This window comes from Lissotriton helveticus, chromosome 3_1 (genome assembly GCF_964261635.1).
Source record: "Lissotriton helveticus chromosome 3_1, aLisHel1.1, whole genome shotgun sequence".
Lineage (NCBI taxonomy): Eukaryota > Metazoa > Chordata > Amphibia > Caudata > Salamandridae > Lissotriton > Lissotriton helveticus.
In genome coordinates, this window is record NC_136061.1 from 1099273735 (window position 1) to 1099293918 (window position 20184).

Below are 20184 nucleotides of genomic sequence, written 5' to 3' on the forward strand. Positions count from 1 at the left end.
AGTAATCATGCACATGCAGTTTGGAATATGAATACAGACCGTTAAGTAACAAGGAGCCAATTTAAATTCGAGCAGAGTCACATCTACAGGGGCTACAGTGCCTGCCCGATTCTGAGTTCATTGGGTGCAGTCATGCACCTTGTGTCTCCCCCTGTGTTTCCAAGCACAGATTGTCCTGGCTAAGAACATGAGAGATCTGTGGGTGGAAAAGCTGTCAGAGTTGGCACTAAACATATAGGAAAAGACCTTGTAATTCTGGGTTATTCTACATTCTGGCTATACAAACTTGAAATTGTACAGTACTGGGCAGAAGTGTTAATCTCTGTTCTGGTAATCTTGTGTCTACGGGGGGTTTTATGTCGGATGATCGTGGAGAAGAATATCATATGCCATAAATGTTTTGGAAAATATATCACCATACAGGGTGTAAATATTCTTTTATTAACTGCAATTGGACAATGGTTTTGTAAGTGGTATGTAGGAAATAATATTTATTTCACAAAACGATCTGAGCATTATTTCCCATACTATAATGCCTCCCTTGCCTTGCAATTCACTGTTGAGGCCTGATCACGACATGATTACGCTTTTTGGATATGTTGTGTTATTCCTTGAAAGCAAACAATCCGGCACACCTGCATCCGCAGGCTCAAAGTATGAAGAAACTGACATGTTGAGCTTTGCTTACAGTTCTTAAGAAAAGTTCTAAGCTGGAACCATGGTCGATCACCTTAGCTAAGAAAACATCTGTTTGCCCCTGACTTTGATTTCAGACTCTTTGCAATAATGTTGAATTGGCTGAAGTGTGTATATTGAGGTGGGTCAAAAAAATGTCTAGAGCTACAAATAATTGCTCTGCTTGCTCTTTAGCTTTCCGTTTTCGCAATGTCTAACACTTACATGTGTCAGTGACGGGCCCAAACTAATTTACCTGATTACCGCTGAGTGGTGCATACCCTCAGTTCGCAATATATTCAACCTCCCAGCAGCATTCACAACACTTGTCATGGATACCATTACCACCTCTGGGCTTCATTGGTTCTCTTTATAGCTAATTGACTGATCCTCCTTCTTGGTCTTGATGTGATGGGGGTGCTTAAACCTCAAACGTCTAGTATAATCATTATAAAAACCCCACCTCTGGTCGTATGGACCTTTTATAGTCGAAGAGGAGAGAAATTTAGGTGTGATCATTATTCATACATTGCCATGAACAGTGAAGACCAATGGGGCTCTACAGGACGCGACAAATAGAATGGAAGTAAGTTTAAAGGATTTTATCAACCAATTTAGTCAGCTAAAGTCGCCAAGAGGGGAGAGGATGTGGCCTTACGGCTAGAGCGGTCAACCTCGACGTTAGGGAACCGGGTTTGAGTTTCGGCAGGGAAACTTGACATCTTGTGATTCTGGGCAAAACACTTAATGTACCAAAAAAATGAATGTGTCTGTCTGTAACGCAGAGCTCTGAGAACTTCGGGTCAAGTTTGTGCTATATAAAACTCCGGGTAAAAAGTTGATAATCAAATAATTAAATCATAACCATTAGTAGTACAAATTTAAATTGTCAAAAGCAATATTTTAACATGAGAAGGAACAAAACAAGAACCAGTATTACATAAACAATGCATAATATCCAGAAAGTGTGTTCCATAAAGGAAACCCCTAATCTAATTTAAGGCAAGATAGGTTGGAAAGGCATCTGTTTCTGTCAAATAAGTTAATATGTCAGCCTTAGAAAACCCAAATGAAGGTTTCTGATGAGAAATAGAAATGCTAAGGCATGAAGCCTTTGCAGTCAGGCAACGGAGATTAGCGGAGGCAAGGAGGATCTACTCAGCTTGAAGTCAGCAAGCATCTCTGCAAACCTAGTATAAGGAACACAAATGTATTATTCAATAATACAGTTCTTTGCAACATTACAGCTTGTTCCCACTCTTGAGAGCCAATCATCTGTTTCTGGGCTCTTGGAGCAGGTAACCTTCCATTGTTCTCATGTTATTACAATCGTCCATGCATTGCTATCTCCTTAAATTGTTACACTGGTCAGAATGTCAGGTACTAACAGCTCTTCCACAGGACTCCCTTCCTGGCATCTTCTCCTCCTTCTGATGGAAACCCTGCTATCAGTTATCTAATACATGACAAAACAACTATTCACTAACTATTAGAAGGCACCAGGAAAAAGACAGCATCTGCAATGGGAAGAAAAAAATAACAAGCAAAACAACCTACAAAGAAAATATTCAGGGATCTTTGCCTAAAACGGGTAAAAGCGACATACAAAATAGCATTAAGGCTAGCATAATACATTACAACAAGTTAACTGTTGATTGCTCATAATAGATTAGGGCCTGATTACGAGTTTAGCTGAGCAGCACGCCACCGCCCCTCTGCTACACCGCCAAGCCCTACAGCCGACCGCTCGCCAAAGTATTTCATTGAAAAAGGCACAACAATGGGAATGCCAAAGCAAGTTCCTGCACAGCATGGACTGTTCAATCCATGCCGTGCAGGAACTGGGCATGCAAGCAGACAGGGGGGCACACTATGTGTCCCCCTGCATGCATCCCCATGAGGAGAGGCAAAGGGGCGCCCTGCACAGCCCCCTTAGTTTCCTCACCACCAGCAGTTTCATGGCGTGAATGCTGCCATGAGACAGTTGGCAGTGAGGAAACTTGTAATATGCTTGGCGGGCCACAGCATACGTGCTAAGCATATTGCGGCCTCACGCCACTATGCCACCAATAGGAATCGCGGATCTCTGGCGAGTGCGGCAGTCCCAAATAAGACCGACAGCCATACTTGTAATACGGTGGTCGGACCATTAGTGTCACGGTCCCTGACCGCCACCGCACTCTACCATGGGTTCAGCAGTATGATGGACTGCCAAACTCTTAATCAGGCCCTAAGTGTGGTCACCTACTACAAATTATATGACTAATATGCACATGTTATTTAGTAATGTAGATCACATCACAATTTGCTGATAAATATGCTAATTATGCAAGTTTAAATTAGCACTTCCAATTCCCACCATGATGGCAAAAATAACTATCAGATCAAGCGTGAATAAATCTCCAAGGAACACTTCATCTCTCTGCTGAGTCATCCATCTTACCCATGTGTTTTGTAAGTCCTTCATTTCTTTGTAGCCTTACTCTTTCTTTCTTCCATTTCTATTTCCTCTTTCCTTTGCCTTTTCCTTTTCCTTTCTTCCCTTTTCTTTCTTGTTTGCAAACATCTAAATCCTTTATATAAAAGAAATAAGCACATCAAACAAATACTACTAATAAAAATAGGTCTCAATATAGCACCTGAAAGTACATTACCAATGCTTCCAAGCCAACTATCAATAGCAGAAACTCCTTTGTCTAAGGTTTCTAAATCACTAACTGCTTCAAAATCCTCTAATTCAGCTCTCAGGTCAGAAATGTTCTTCACAAATTCTTCTATCTCTTTACTCTTATCAGGTTTATAAGACAAGAATGTTGTACTTTCACAATTTTATAGATTCTGCCTTTCTCTGCTAACAATATGTCTAAAGCTAGTCGGTCTTGCAAAACCATAGATCTAATAGCTACTAATTCTGTATTTACTGCTAATGAAACACCATATGTAACGTAGAAAGTTTTCTATTGTTCTCATCTTTTAGGACTACTCCTACTGAGGTGATGAAAACAGCCCAACAAATCATCTACTAACTGTGACCCATCACTAGTACTACATCTAGGTCTGTGAGATAGATTCACCTTTAAGGCTTCTAAACTATTCACATGATCAATTTAAAAAATACTAAGGCTAAGTACGAAGTACCTTCCCTATCAACTGACAGTTGAAAATAGACATCAAGTTCACACACAAAATATACTTCAGGGATAACTGTTTTTCTATAGTTAATATTTGAACAGGCCTTCCAAAAACTTGAATGTGTGTTCACATCCACTTAATCCCATTTGTCTGGTTCTTATGTGAATCCTTCTCTGATAGAAGCATAGCTTTTCTTTCTTTCGTCTAACTAATTTCAATCTAGGATACACCATCTTCCTTTATACTCATATTCCTCCTTTTTCAACCATTCTTTAAAACATCTTCCTTTTCTATTTCATTATGAAACCTGTAGGCTCTCCTTTCTTTTAAAGATTTTTTACATTTCTTCTCTAATGGATTCATTGAGCATGTCAAATTCTATTTATATGCCTTAAGAATGTCTATTCTAGTAGGGGACCTAAAGAAACACCAAGCTGTTTCCATTTCCTTAGTCTGTGGATGAGGGTTCATTCTCTCATGAAGAGGAGCTTCTGAAAGGATACAATCATAGTTAGAAAAACAATCCTTTAAGTGTTTCTGTCTAGAAAATAAACTAAACATTATACTACATGTGATTGCATATGAAAGTGAAATATGATGGTAGGTTACATCCTCAGTAGCTGAAGCAGGTAAATATGCGCAAACATTGCAATCCTTAGCATTCAAGGCATGTGTGTAATTTTGTACTAATCTAAAATAAACGGTCAATGTGAAATCTCCTTTTGAAACATCTATCAATGAAGCCTTAAGTTTCATCTGATCTACTGAAGGTTTTGATGAAGTAGGTGCAGGAGTAGACCTAAGGGTACCTATCTCAGGTTTAATACTCATACCAACTAAAAGGGTGGGAATGCTAACATAATAACTGTTAATGTTACACAGCAATCACTATCCACAACAAGCCTTGGTGATCAAAAACATGTTTGCCTGCTGCCAGACGTTAGTAGACTGCAGCAGCAAGCGGACTTATAATTGGATCTTCTTGTGAAAAAATGAGCAAACCTGTAGTTAATCTGTGATCATTTCCTTCAGATTTCTATGCAGCAGTCTTTGTGAGGCGTCCCTAACCTTACTCTGCCTTATAAGAATGACAACCCTACTCATCTAATGCAACATTGGCCCTACGGAATCTTCTTAGGGCCAGATGTAGGAGCCATTTACCGACCGGTAACGGCCGATTTCGGCCGTTACCGACCGGTAAATGGGTTTTTGGTATGTAGGGGGCTACATTTACCGATTCTGTAAATTTACCGAATCGGTAAAATACCGAATCGGTAATTTTACCGGTTCGGTAACTTCGGGATGTAGGTGGGACTCTTCAGAGTCCCTATGGCCTTACAGATTCGGTATTTTACCACCCAATCCAATTGGGTGGTAAAATACCGAATCCAGGTGTGCATGCACTTGTGTGCATGCACACCTGTGCCAGGTGACAGACAGACATGCCCTTAGGGCATGTCTTTGTGCCACATGGCACACATGCCTGTATTCGGGGTGCCAGAGGGTGTCAAAGTGACACCCCCTGCACCCTTGCAAAAATCGGTATTTACCGAATCGGTAAATACCGATTCGGTATTGCCCATTAATTCCTATGGGCCTTGAAGCCCATAGGAATTAATGGGCAATACCGAATCGGTATTTACCGATTCGGTAAATACCGATTTTTACAGATTCGGTAATTCAATTACCGAATCTTCCTACATCTCATACCTTCTTATTAACCGATTCATAAATACCGAATCGGTAAAATTCGGTATTTATGAATCGGTAAATAGGCTTTTCCTACATCTGGCCCTTAGTTCTTTATTTTTTTTTTTCTTGAACAATAATCGTGAAGTTCATTTACCAGTTGTCACAGGCTGTTCAATTACTCAGCTCAGATAAGGTTCATTATTTGAAGAAAAAGGGATATGTTGAATTAAATCAATCAAATATCAAATGAATCAAGTTCAAAATCAACCATTTTCAAATATAAATTGTATGCTGTGATGCTGTGGCATATATAATGGGCTGGACCTGAGTATCCTCCTACCGCACCTAAAACAAAGTATCTAAAAGCCAGTGGAGTGATGCCTTCAATGTTTCCCACTCCGACACCACTACCAAGCTTGAACAGACGGTCAAGAACTTCACCCCCTGGATCACTGAATGTGCCAGCAGAGTTGCCCCTTCAAACCCACCAGACTCAAGAGACCCACCAAAATGCCAGCTGGTACACCTCAGAACTGAGAGCCTTGCAACGCAACTTCAAGCAACTAGAAATGAAATGGTACACCAGCAAGGAGTCCACTGACCGCATCTCCTTCAGGATATCACTCAACCACTACCACCAACTCCTGGAAGAGAGATATGAAGAAGAACGCTCTAGCCGACCACATCGAGTCCGGCTCCAACCACAGCAAAGAACTCTTTAACATTGTCAAAGAGTTCTCCAACCCCCTCAGCAACTGAAAACATCCTCACCTTATCCCAAGAACTCTGCTGCACCCTGGCTGATTTATTCCATGACAAAATCTCTACCTTCTAAAAACACTCTGAACCTCAACCCGCTGCCTCCAACATCCTTAGCTTCCTCGCTCCCACAGACCCAAACTCTGACCACTGGATCACCGCTTGGGACCAGCTCACCACACAGAGCACCACAGCCATCCTGCACTGCATCCATTCAGGAGCAGCCATGGACCCCTGTCTCCACCACACCTTTAACCTTGAAAACACAACCATCAGCAATGAGCCACCTTCCTCTTCAGTGCATCCATCACCTCGACCACCGTCCTAGAAGAATGGAAACACGTTGAAGTCAAACCCCTCTTCAAGAAACCGTACGCCAACATCAATGAGTTCAAAACTACAGGCCCATCTTTCTGCTGCCCTTTCCTGCCATAGTCCTTGAAAAGGCAACTCACGCATTACCTGGAGAACAATGATCTGCTGGACTCATCCCAAACTGGATTCCGTATGAACCACAGCACCGAAACTGGCCCAATTTCATCCACCGACGACATCAGAACCTTCCTACATCAGGGAGAATGGGCCACTGTGATCCTCCTCGACCTCGCAGCAGCCTTCGACACAGTGCCCCACTGCACCCTGATCAAGAGGCTTCATCAGATCGGCATTCAGTAGGTTGCCCTCAATGGACCTCATCCTCCATCAGCGGAAGAACCCAGAGTATCTGCCTAACACCTTCTCAATCCGAACCTAAGAACATTATCTGTGGCATCCCTCAAGACTCATCCTTCAGTCCTACTCTGTTCAACACCTATATGACCCTCCTGGCCAACATCATCAGAGTCCATGGTCTAAACATCATCTCCTATGCAGATGACAACCAGCTATTCCTCTCTATCAGAAGACCCATCCACCACAAGGGTCAGCTTCCACCTGTGCATGACTAACATCTCTGACTGAATGCAAAACAACTGAATCAACACAAATGAAACAGAAGTACTGATGTTCGGGAACAGACCCTACCCGTTGAATGACTTCTGGTGACCTGCTGAACTAGGACCCTCACCCACTCCTACAGCCCACGCCCGGAACCTCTGCATCATCCTGGACATTAAACTCACCATGAAAAACCAAATCAAAGCAGTCTCCTCTGGCTGCTTCCTCACTCTTCGCATACCACAAAAGAACTTCAGATGGCTTCCTGTCAGCACCAGATGCACCGTCACTCATGCCCTCATCAGTAACCGCTTGGACTATGACAGCACACTCTACACAGGAATTACCACACACCTCATGAAGCGACTGCAGACCATACAGAAATGAGTAGCCAGGATCATCCACGACCTCCCAAGATGAACACACATCACTCTACACCTCAATAAACTCTACTGGCTTCCTGTCCACAAGAGATGTCAATTCAAGATGCTGGCCCATGCCTACAAAGCCCTGCACATCCAATGACCAGCATACATCAACCACAACCTGAGGATCCAGTAACATCTAGACACCTGTGTTCCTCCTCCCTTGCTCACACCCACTGCATCCGCCAAAGCAACAGTGGAGGATGCTCCTACTCCTACCTCACCGTGAAGTCCTGAAACATCCTCCCCCTCCTCTTCACCCTCCCTTCAGGAGATCAGAAAGGGACTCAAAGACCTGGTTGTTCAAGTGATTCTGTTCTTAGTTCATTCAGATCATAAGCTGTTGGAGCAGACACACTGTCAGTGTAATAAGTTCACTTGGTTGCAGAATACCTGTCTGTTAATCTCCTGTTTCACTCACACCACTTGATTCAGTCTCCTTGGTGGTTGTATGTGGTATGCATTCAACTGATACACTAGATCTTAGTCACCTTTTGCTCTTTAGCCATTCTTCTCTTTCCATTCCTTTCACTTGTTCCTTCACCCGGGTCGCTTTATTCCACCTCTGTCTGCTCCACAGCACGTCCCTCTCTGGTCCTGTCTCTTCCTACTCCAGAGACTCTTCCACTCCACTCTGCAAAATGTTGGGTACTTGAATGGCTAGAGAACTCTAGTGTACAACATGCCCCTCTGGTCCCTCTGAACTTTCAGGCACAGGATATTGCGAACCTGTTTCAGGTGTCACCATCTCTTCGAGCGGGCACCTCATGCTCTGTGTATGGGTGGCATTTATCCAGTTAGGCAGCACTGCATATTTAACTGCAGTGTTGGTGATGAGGATCACCTGGTAGGATGCTTTCCACAATGGCCCCAGGCACGACTTCCGAACGTTCTTCTTCACTAGAACCCAGTCACCAGGACTAAGGTCATGACATCATTCTTAAGGCATTGTAGTGTAGTTCCTATATTCCCAATAGGCTCTGCGCATTGGAATAATATATCCTATATATTTGTCGTAGGACTGAGGGCTACTAGGTCTCTATCGAATATACTAGACTTAATTGTGAGTGCCAGCTAGCTCAGAGATCACTAGAAACTTTCTCAAACACACAAGAAGGGATTAGTTTCTGATAACCGCATAAACATGACAACTTTGTTTCCCAAGAATAAGAAATGTATCTCTAGAGTCGCGGAAACAATAGATAGTTATTTCACTCAGTCAATCGTGCATGCTTCATTTCACCAGAGGTGCAGAGAAATAGAGAGACGGGCGTTTTCAATAAAAGGATTTATTGAACAGTCTTCTTTCTCATGCAGAAGAAATGAACCGCTACAATCGTAATACTGGTTGCAAAGTACAATGCGTACAGTACGAAGAGTATTATAAAGTAATACTGTGCACGCATGATATGGTGTCTAAGCCATAAAATACATAGAATACATACATTAATAAATAAAGACTAAAAGTACTCAACTGGTGCTTCTAAAATACGCCTACCCCGGTATACCTAACCTAGGTCTAGTACAAGGGAAGAAGTAGGTGAGGTGTAGCTTAGTTTCAGTATTCTTTTGCCAAGAATCTAATCCAAGAATTCTCTAAGGGTCTAATCAGCTCCGTACCTTGGTTTAGAATGAAGGAGGTCTGATATCTCTTTCTCAGGACTCGATTTCCCAACAACCCACAAGGGTAGGTTGGAAACACTGGAGCTGGATTTCTCGGCAAGAGAAAAGACAGCGTCTCTCTCAGTGCATCTGCTGGAGGGTCGGCTTCCTTCGGCACTTGCTGTAGTAGGGCATCGGGCAAGTAGATAGTCGAACTGCTCCAAACCACCGTACCTTTGCCTGGGCAAGTGTGAGCATATTTATACCTTGAAGGTGCCTAGTTTGACATGAGGTTAGACATAATAACGTCAGCAAAGACTCAGTTCTTTGAAAACTCTATGAGTTCTTGGATAAATCAATATTCAAGCAAGGGGAAGTCCCTGACTGCTGAAGGCGGGTTTTTCCAAGAAATCGTTGTGGATTTTCGGAACTAGTGAAAGTAGCCATGCCGTATTTGGACTGCATAGGCTAAGTCTAAATATGGGTATGATTTCTATGCCTATACAAGGATAGGCTGATTTATACCTCTCTATGGGCATGAATCTGGAAAATTACACTAGGGACCTAAATTCATATACAACAGCATAACGGCAGTAAGAGCTCCAACATGGTTAGAAACGAAATATACTACATCAGGCAAGCCTTTGCAGTTGTCGAGAATCATGTTGTCTGTGATATTTACAAGCGTATTTGCAGGTAGAGTAAGCAGTCTCATGGCATGTCCTATGAGTATTTAATAAGACTACAATCCTATTCTTCTGTCAGGAGTACTTCGGAAACTCATCAACACCAAGGGAAAAGCATCTGGCCATTTTAGAGAAGTAGATGCACATACTTTGGCCACATGTGACTTCCGTGTCTCATTAATGTGTTCAATAATTCCAGAAGCTTCTGGTCTGTAAATATAATGCAGTCTTTGTAGTGCCACACACAGTATTATAAGGGTCTCATTATTAAAATGAGTTGGTCAGTCTGATCCCAGAGAAACCGGAAATTCAAACTGCATTATGAGTTGTTGCAACAGCAATTTGGCTACAGTGAGACCCTCATTTCTCCATGTTGTGTAAGCTTCCACCCATCGAGAGAAAATGCACATTATTACCAGGTTATGTAATTACCCATTAAAGACAGGCATCTAGGTGAAGTCTAACTGCATTCTGTTCAAGGGTCGCCTGATCTTCCTATGTGATTCATGGTTACCGGTGTCCTTCCCCCTACATTATTTTGCTGAGAGGTCACACATCTGTGACATAATTTCTCAGCCATGACTCTAAGTTGAGTATTTAACCAACTCTGTCTGAACAATTCAACAATGGCATCTCTCCCTATGTGTGCGGTACCATGAAAATGCCTGATCATCAGACACAATAAACTGCCAGCCAACACAGGTCTTCCATCAGGCAAGACCGAAATCTCATTCGTATTCTTGATACATCCTGCTCTGATCAATCTTTGATGGTCCGCTTCTGACACTACCTCCTGCAATCTCTTAACTTCTTCCTAAGTATCTGCCACAAACAACAGCATAGCAAACTGGTGTCCTCGTCAGATTCATTAGCATATTTTCCGTTAAATGTGCATGCCACAGATGCACAATACTGAGCAACTTTGTCAGAGTATCTATTTCCAGAGGTTGCATAATCATTTCCACTTCTGTGGGCTACACATTTAACCAAAGCAATTTCTCAAGGAAACTGTAACAATCTCATTGCATATTTCCTTTCCGGATGTGAGATCTGGATGAAGTCATGATTCACCTCTGTGACCGCAACAGTCCAAAGTTATGGATCCCACCAAAGCCATACTGACTGCTGGTAAATATTGTCACTCTCAGTTTGTCTGAAAGGTAACAGCTCTGGTGAGAGTGATCAGTTCTGCTATTTGAGCAGAGGGGCATCTCGCAGCCAGGAGGCCTCCACCACATCATGAACGGTGCAAACAGCATAAGCTGATCTCAAATTCCCTGCATTTTCTCTCAAACTTAAGCTGTCAGCAAGCATTATATAGTCAGACTCATCCAAGGGTACATCTTTAAAATCAGGTCTTGGCTTCGTGCACAAATCTGTGACATCAAGACAGTCATGTTCAACCTCTCCCACATCAATTTATTTTTCAGGCAATAGTGACAGATAGCTGATTTTAGGGTCTGACACCTCTTCAAATTAACATTTTCAGCAGCCAAAATCAAATGTTCATACTTTGTGAGCTTCCTATTTGTAATGTACTCCATCTATCTGTGTGTAAACACAATCTCCACTGACGGTGGGCCATGACTATACTCATGCTTCTCTAAATAATGACACCTACTGCTGAAACCTTTTTACGGCAGTTGAACAGCCTTGTCGCTACAGGGTCATGAGTGGTTGAAAAGTAAGCCAAAGGTCTTTGAGAGTCTCCTTGCCATTGGGTAAGCAATGAGAGAGTGCAGTCCTCTCTCTCAATGCCAAACACTGTAAGCATTTCACTGTAATCAGGCATTACTAGCACCTGGGACAGAGACTTTCTCTCAGCTCTAGGAACACTTTTAAGCATTTGTTGTAACATGGAAGCCGATATGGCACATCTTTGTGTGTCAGTCTCAGGAAAAGGCTTAGCAATTAGGGAAAAGTTGGATATCCACTGTATACAGTAGCTTAACATTTCCAAAAACTTTCTGACTTCTCTCTGCATTTTCAGGATAGCAATTATTCTCTCTTGTGCCACCTTCCATGCTCTTTTCTCAGTGTAATGTCTGAGGTACAAGACACCTTTTTGACAATACTGAAATGTGCCGGCCCTTAAACACTCTCAGAGAGATGAAAATTTAAGCATTGGAAAAATAAAGTAACCCATTGGCTACAGAAAAGCACAGGGTGGTCGCTTGATTTCTCAAGGAAGGTTATAATGATCAGAAAGCCTCCCTGGGTTCGTCCGGGGCAAAGGAAGTGAGTAGGGACTGTGTGTTAGTTAATTTTAAGTCTCTCCTGTTAGCTCTATATTGAATTTTTTTTCATAATCAGCATAAATCACCCAGCCCTAACCAGGTTTTACCCTTAGGTTACTTCTATAGGCTCAAGGTTCTAGCTGTAAGGTAAGGGAAGGGTGTCATGAGAGGGTTGTGAACCCATCTTATAATATCGAGGTGTGGATTATTTTGAAGCACTTGTATCCCTAGTGTAATTTTCCTTATTCATGCCCATATATAGGTATACATTACCCTATCCTTATATAGGGATAGAAATCATAACCATATTTAGACTTAGCCTATGCAGTCCAAATACGGCATGGCTACTTCCACTAGTTCCGAAAATCCAGAAAGGTTTTTTCGGAAAAACCCGCCTTCAGCCGTCAGGGTCTTCCCCTTGCTTGAATATTGATTTGTCCAAGAACTCATGGAGTTTTCAAAGAACTGAGTCTTTGATGACGTTATTATTTCCAACCTTACGTCAAACTCGGCACCTTCAAGAGAGCGTCCACTTGCTCAGGATTCATGGACATGACTCGCTTAGGTAAGTCTCAACAGTACATCCCTTCTTACAGAAGGCGCGGCATAGGACCAGGTTTAGCGGGATTCTTTTCATGAAAGGAAGCGACTAGTCTTGGGGCATGGACCGCCGAAGCTGGCTCCCACAAATTCTCTTCCGGCCCATATCCTTTCCAGGCTATGAGATACCAAAGCTTGTTTCTACGCATCTTAGCAACCACGATTCGTTTCACCTCATACTCAACCTCATTATCAATCACCACTGGCACAGGATGTTTTTTCACCGGATAGACTGAGGACTTCAACAGAGATACATGGAAGACAGGGTGTATACGTAGATGTGAAGGCAACGCCAATTTTAAGGTAACAGGATTGATACATTTGATTATCTTGTAGGGTCCGATGTATCGAGGGTTAAACGGACTTTGGGGCACATTCATCACTGTAAATTGCATTCGCAAATGGTGCGAATCGCAAAATTCGGCCGTTTGCGAATGCAATTTCAACTTTTGGGATGCATCATAATTTTTGTACTTTTCACAATTTAAGAAATCGCAAAATTGCGATTTTTTAATTTCCAAATGCATTTAAGGAATCTCAAATTGAGATTCCTTAAATGCAATGCATCAAACTTAAAAAATTAGCGATTTCGCTAATAAGGGGAGCAAATTACCATGAAGTTGACCTTCATGGTAATTTGCGAAAACTTTGAAAAATGCACTAAAGTGCATTTTTCAAAGTTCCACTTTACACACACACATGCCCTTGGGGCATGTGTGTGTGCAAGATGTACTTATAGGCAGATTTCAGGGGTGCAACAGGGTGTCCTTTGGACACCCCTGCACCCTTGAAATTGCATTCTCAATTTGAGATTCTCTAATGGAGAATCGCAAATTCAGAATGTCTTCCCATTCATTCCTATGGGCCTCTAGGCCCATAGGAATGAATGGGGAGGTATTCCTTAATAGCAATTTTCAATTAGAGAATCGCAATTAGGGAATTTTAAGAAATCGCATTTTTTTTAGCGATTTCTTGATGCATTGCAGTTTGCAATTCCTTAATTGCGATTCCTTGTTTTTCGCAATTAAGGAATCGCAAAAAGCAATATTGATGCATGTGTCCCTTTGTTTCTTAAATCGGATATTCTTGGTGGACAACCACACTGTGTCCCCCACTTGATACAAAGGCCCTGGCCTTCGATGTTTGTCTACAGATGTTTTATACCTGGCCTTGGACTCGACCAGATGCTTCCGAACACTTCTGAGGGTTTCCTGAATATGTGTTACTCTCTTATTCACTTTAGGGAGCTTGGGATGAGCAGTGGGATGAACAAAAGGCAGGAATCGGGGATGATACCAAAAAGAGCTGTAAAAGTGAACGGTCTGGGGGGCGTGGCCAACAACATGGCTGAGTAAGTCGGGAGCCTTTGCAGCTCCGGCGAGCCAACCAGATCGGACGTACAAACCGATGTCCAGAGGTCCCCTAACTGCCGCCACAAGAACCGGGAGAGTCCCGCCGTGCCTTGGACGGGGGTGAACTCGGGAATTGCAGCGTATAAAGCATCGAACTCCAACTACGAGCCACGGCCTTCCGGAGAGATGCGGAGGAAGCCCTAAGATGGCGGCGCCCGGACGGACGAACCACAGAGACTGAGGTGGCGCTGTGCGAAACATACCTGGAGGCCAGCGGTGCGGGAGAGAGGTCTGGTGCTCCAGGACTGCCTGCTGGCGATTGGGATGGTGCGTAGTGGCACCGGGGCTCAGGCGGCTGAGATCCGTGCGGCCACTTTGGGGACGGGTGCCGCCGCGAAGGCGAGGGCCTGAGGAGGTGAGCCCGTCTGGAAGAGCGGAGGGGTGCCGGCGCTGAGTTGGGCTGACGGACTGTCTGATAGAGACGCGGGGCGCCAGGAACATTCAACAGCGCCCCGCGAGGAGAGAGGAGCACAACCGCCCGCTACCAGCTGCAGACTGAGAGTAGGTGACGGGATTCAGGGCGGCGCAGCGAGGCCTAGCGACTGGATCCCCGCATCAGAGGAGACCGTCGGGCTGGACATCTTGGGGCCCGGGAGGTACCGGCAGTTGACGCCCAGCCCGGGGGGAGTGCCATACACCAACGGAGCAGGAGGCCACAGCAGGAGTGGGTGCCTACGGCCAGCAAGTGGTGTCCGGCCTAGCAGCCGGGAGACTGGGGCAATCAAGCCGGTGCCCTGGACATCTTTCCTCCCCCTCTCCCCTCCCTCCCCCAGCCTGGATAGTTGAGCAGTTGTAGCGCCAGGCATACGGAGGATTCCTAGACCGGATTTTGGTCGAGAGGGGGGGGTGCTTATGGTCCCTGCGGGCCCGCGAACGTCTTGGCTGATGACTGGACCACGCACTGCATGCACATAACCGGATCTGCGGGGACACGCTGGGCCGTGTGGAGCGGAGATCACACCAGAGAATGGGCCTGGAGGTCAGAACACAGGAGGAGGAAAGCAGCTTGCGGGGCCCAGGCTGACACTGCGGCTGCCTGTGAGTACGGAATGGGCAAAAATGAAGCGGCCGCCAAGGCCCCACGTCAGGGCACACTGGATCACTATGCAACGGTCCCCCTTGCTACAGACACGGACTCCTCGGGCCCACGCTCGGACACGGCCCTCCTGATGGGGGCTATACCGGCGTCTAGAGAAGACATACAGGCATCCCGCGCTGCCTTAGAGGTCAAGAGGGAAGTGGGCTCCAAGGTCATACTATTGCAACAGGACATTCGCAATCTGACAGAGAGGGTGACCACGGCTGAGACCCGGCTGGGTGAAGCAGAAGATATCATCCACTCCCTGCAAAAGGACGTAAAGGAGCTCCGGGCCACGCATAAACAGCTGCAGTGGAAGGTGGACGATGCAGGAAATAGGGCCTGCCGTAATAACCTCCGCTTTGTGGGTTTTAGGGAAGGAATTGAGGGGTCAAATATGGTTCTTGCACACCTAGCTGATAAAGACCCTGCCGAAGGCGACATTCTCCACCTGCTTCATGATTGAAAGAGCACATCGGGCACTTCTGGTGAAGCCCTTGGTGGGGGCGAGACCGAGGCCGCTCATTGCTCGATTCCTGAACTTCGCTGATCGGAATATGATATTGCGTGAAGCCAGGAACTCACAGATCATGATCTTCCCTGATTACAGTCAAGAGGTGCAGAAGCAGAGGCGCTCCTTTGATGCGGTGAAGGCAAAGTTGAGGGACCTGCGTATCCAGTACATGCTGCTTTTCCCGGCAAAACTGAAAGTTATATATAAGGAAAATACATACTTTTCACCCACCCTGAGGAAGCATGGCAATGGTTGGAGGAGCACCCACCCTTGCGGAGGCGGGAGGAAGGGATGCATAGCGCGACTGAGGAAGAGACCACCGCCGGGAATCAGTGGGAGGCACCGAAGACACAGAGACAGAGGAGAACGGGCCTGGCACGGTTCGGTTTTGGACCCAAGTTTAGGAAATGGGTACAGTTGGTATACACTGATCCCAGAACTAAAGTTAAAGTCAATGGGATTCTATCTTGGGAGTTCCCGGTGAGGAGGGGGACCAGACAGGGGTGCCCCCTGTCCCCCCTGTCCCCCTGCTCTTCTCGCTAACTATTGAGGTGCTGGCATGTGCGGTTCGGCAAAATGAAGACATTAGGGGTTTCAGACTGGAGCAGACGGTTACCGTGGAGGAACAAATATCGCTATATGCAGACGATTTCCTCCTATTATAACGCACCCAGAAACTACGATAGCGGCCCTGTTTTCAGAGCTGGAACAATACAGACACATGCAGGCTACCGGATAAACTGACACAAGTCGGTCCTCTACGATCCCCGGGGCCAGGAACAGTGGACAGACCAACCGGAGAGATTGCAGACGGCAAGTGAGGGTTTAGTTTACCTTGGGATATTTGTGACGCTTGAGAGCGGCCGCTCCTACGAAAGAAATATTAGACGAATAGTACATAATTTCATAGAAGATGCGAATAGGTGGCGGATGCTCCCTCTTACGATCCTGGGCCGAGCGGCCATGTTTAAAATGATGACGCTACCGAGGCTTCTGTACGCATTTCAAAATGAGTACTATCCCCTTCCACGTCGGGTGTATGTGGAAATAAATGCGGAACTGTGAGCCTTTTTGTGGTTGGGTAGACAGCCTAGGGTGGCGGTGACGCCCTTACACAGACATCAATACAGTGGCGGGATCTCACTCCCTCTAACATTGAAGCCTACTACTGGGCAGAACACCTGGTGCCTATCAATGACTGGCTACACACCCCTGCTACACACCCCACCTATGCCCTTGAGAGACATGGTATGGCAACTCGTACATGCACCTACTACTTATATGGGGGCAAAGGGAAAGGTAGATTGCTTCCGGCTACCAGGCTTACCCTGACGGTCTGGTGTCGAGCGACCAAGAGTGTAGGCTGGGAGAAGAAACCTACTAGGCAGACACAGTTATGGCAATGTGCCTGGCTGAAGGAACTAAGTAAACTGAGGGGGTTCCAGAGATGGGATGACATAGGGATACCGACACTGGGTGACGTGATCAAAAAAGGGGAACTGAAGTCATTTCAAGCACTAAGGGCAGAATTTGGGCTACACCACACGCAATATTTTAAATATGTACAGTTGAGGCATGCCTGGCAGGCAGAAGGGATCCCGGTGGGAACGCTCCCCGAATATGCACCTCTGGAGGGCCGCCTCCTACAGGAACAAATCCCGGGCAGGGCAGTATCCCTAACGTACAGAACGGTGATGAATAACATATCAGATGGTCTGGTCAACCTTAAAAGAAACTGGGAGCGAGATGTGGGGGAAATGGATACAGTGGATTGGGATACGGTGCTGATGCATCCGAGAGAGGTAGCCATTAAATCCCGTCTGAGGCTTATCCAATACAATATCCTTCACAGGACCTACTTTGACAGGGTGCACCTGCACAATATGGGAAGGGTTGGAGACTTGAACTGCCTGCGATGTGGCCGAGGCGGGGGGGATTTCTATCACACCATTTGGTCCTGCCCGGCAATTCAGACCTACTGGGTTGAGGTCTTGGGAGAATTGGGGGAGGTGCTGGTGACCTCCCTGCCGTTGGACCCTAAACTGGTCCTGTTGGGCATGACTAATGATGTGGATCTTGCTCACCCATTGTTGATTTTCTTAGTCCTGGCTTTGGTGGTAGCTAAGAGGGATGTGACTAGGAAATGGGGGTGGCTACACCGCTACAACTGGAGGAGTGGAGGAGAGGTCTGGATTTATACATGGCAGCTGAAAGGGTCACATATAAGGCACAGGGATGTCCTAAGAAATTTGGTAGAGTGTGGGGCAAATGGCGCCGATACCATGGACTAGATGGAGGACTCTGAATCTGGACAAATGAGAGGGTACTTATACTGGTATAGGAGGGAATGCGATGACAGACATTATGGCAACACAGATTTGGGCCCGGGAAGAACTCTGCTGGGACTACTTGAGCTGGAGGGGAGTGTATTGTTTTTAATGGTGATGCTCGGTGGGTGGAGGGAGGTAGGGGAGGGTGTGATGACTAATGATGACATGCCTGTTATGTTGTTGCATAATAAAAAGCAAATAAAAATGTTTGAAAAAAAAAAAAAGAGCTGAAAAAGGGAGACACCTGCGTGGCACTGTGTGTAGCACTGTTGTAGGCGATTTCTGCCAACCATAAGTAATCTACCCGTGCATCGGTACCATTGTCAACATAGCATCGTAAATATTGCTTGAGGGTTTGGTTAAGGCATTCTGTTTGTCCATCTGTTTGTGGATGGAAACTCATGGATAAGGTGGTCTTGATATGTAAAGATGCACACCATGCCTTCCAGAAGTTGGCAGTGAACTGGGAACCTCAATCAGATACTATAATCCATGGCAAACCATGTAATCGTACCACATGAACTAGGAGAAGATTTGCCAACACCCCCGCTGATGGAACCTGCTTGCACGCTATGAAATGCCCCATTTTCGTAAGATAGTCGATCACCACAAGTATAGCGGTACAGCCTTTGTCATTAGGGAGACCAACAATGAAATCCAAGGATATGTTTTCCCAAGGTGTGACAGGGGTGGGCATGGGGCACAACAGTCCTGACGGTCTTTGATGCTCTGATGTCGCCTCAGCGCATACTTCGCATAACAGTATCCAGGCCTTAACATCCACCAATAAGGATGGCCACCAGAATTGTCTTTTTATCCGATCCATCGTCTTGGCGAACCCATTGTGGCCCGCACACGGTAACTCATGACACCAATGAAAGACGGTTTTACGTAAGGACTGTGTAGGCACCAGAATGCGGTTGGACTGCATGGGGATTCCTTGTTTAATTTTCCATTCAGTGTGTCTTTTCAACCAGGTCTTTCAAGTGAATGTATTTACTCCTTTTCTTATATCTCTAAGAAAAATGTTGGGTTCTATCACTCACAGTACCTTTTCAGGTTCAATAATGGATTGTATCTGTTCTGGGTTTGATTCTGGTGGTGTTGTTTGCTGGGTCAATGCATCCGCTTTCCTGTTGTCACTACCTGGTCTGTAGGTAATGATGAAATGGTACTCAGAGAAAAACAACATCCAACGACGTAGTCGAGGTGTCAAATGTCTAGCTGCGGTCATGAACTGTAGATTCCTGTGATCCGTGTATACTGTAACAACATGAGCCGCTCGCAACAATAAATGCCTCCATTCCCCAAAGGCATCTTTGATGGCCAAAAGTTCCTTCTCTGATATGTTGTAATTTCTTTCTGCATCATTCAATTTACGGGACATATAGGCCACAGGATGCAACTGCCCAGTTGCTGAATGTCTTTGAGACAGAACCGCGCCAATGGCTACATCAGACGCATCGGCTTCCACCACATATGTCTTTATGGGATCAGGATGCTTCAAAATAGGGGCCATAACAAATGCTGTCTTTAATGCATCGAAAACCTCCTGTGCTTCTGAAGTCCACTCAAAGATCTGGCCTTTCCTCAACAATCTGGTTATGGGTGCCACCATCTTTGAGAATTGGTTGATGAATTGTCTGTAGAAGTTTGTGAACCCTAAGAAGCACTGAACTTCACGAGCATTGTGAGGAGTGGGCCATTCTTTTACCGCAAGGATCTTTCTTTCAGCCATCACTTGTCCGAATGGGGTGAGCATTACTCCCAGGAATTCAACAGTACGGACATTGAACTCACACTTGCTCAATTTGCAGTATAAGCAATTAACACGCAAGATGTCTAGTACTGTTTTTACATGTCGTTCATGTGTTTTGTGGTCTTCAGAGTACACTAGAATGTCATCTATGTATACTATGACATAATGATCAAGGATTTCACGAAATATGTCATTCAGGAAGTATTGAAACGCAGCAGGTGCATTACACAGCCCGTATGGCATGACTAGGTACTCAAATAAACCATTGCGTGTCTTGAATGCCGTTTTCCATTCATCTCCTTTCCTGATTCGTATCAGATGGTATGCCCCCTTGAGATCGAGCTTGA

The 20184-nt window shown here is 45.2% G+C and overlaps 1 protein-coding gene across 1 annotated transcript in view; it reads left to right on the top strand.

The window, feature by feature from the left end:
• PLA2R1 (phospholipase A2 receptor 1) overlaps positions 1-20184 on the top strand; it is a 974624-nt gene that overhangs the window by 590478 nt on the left and 363962 nt on the right. The window lies entirely within an intron of this gene.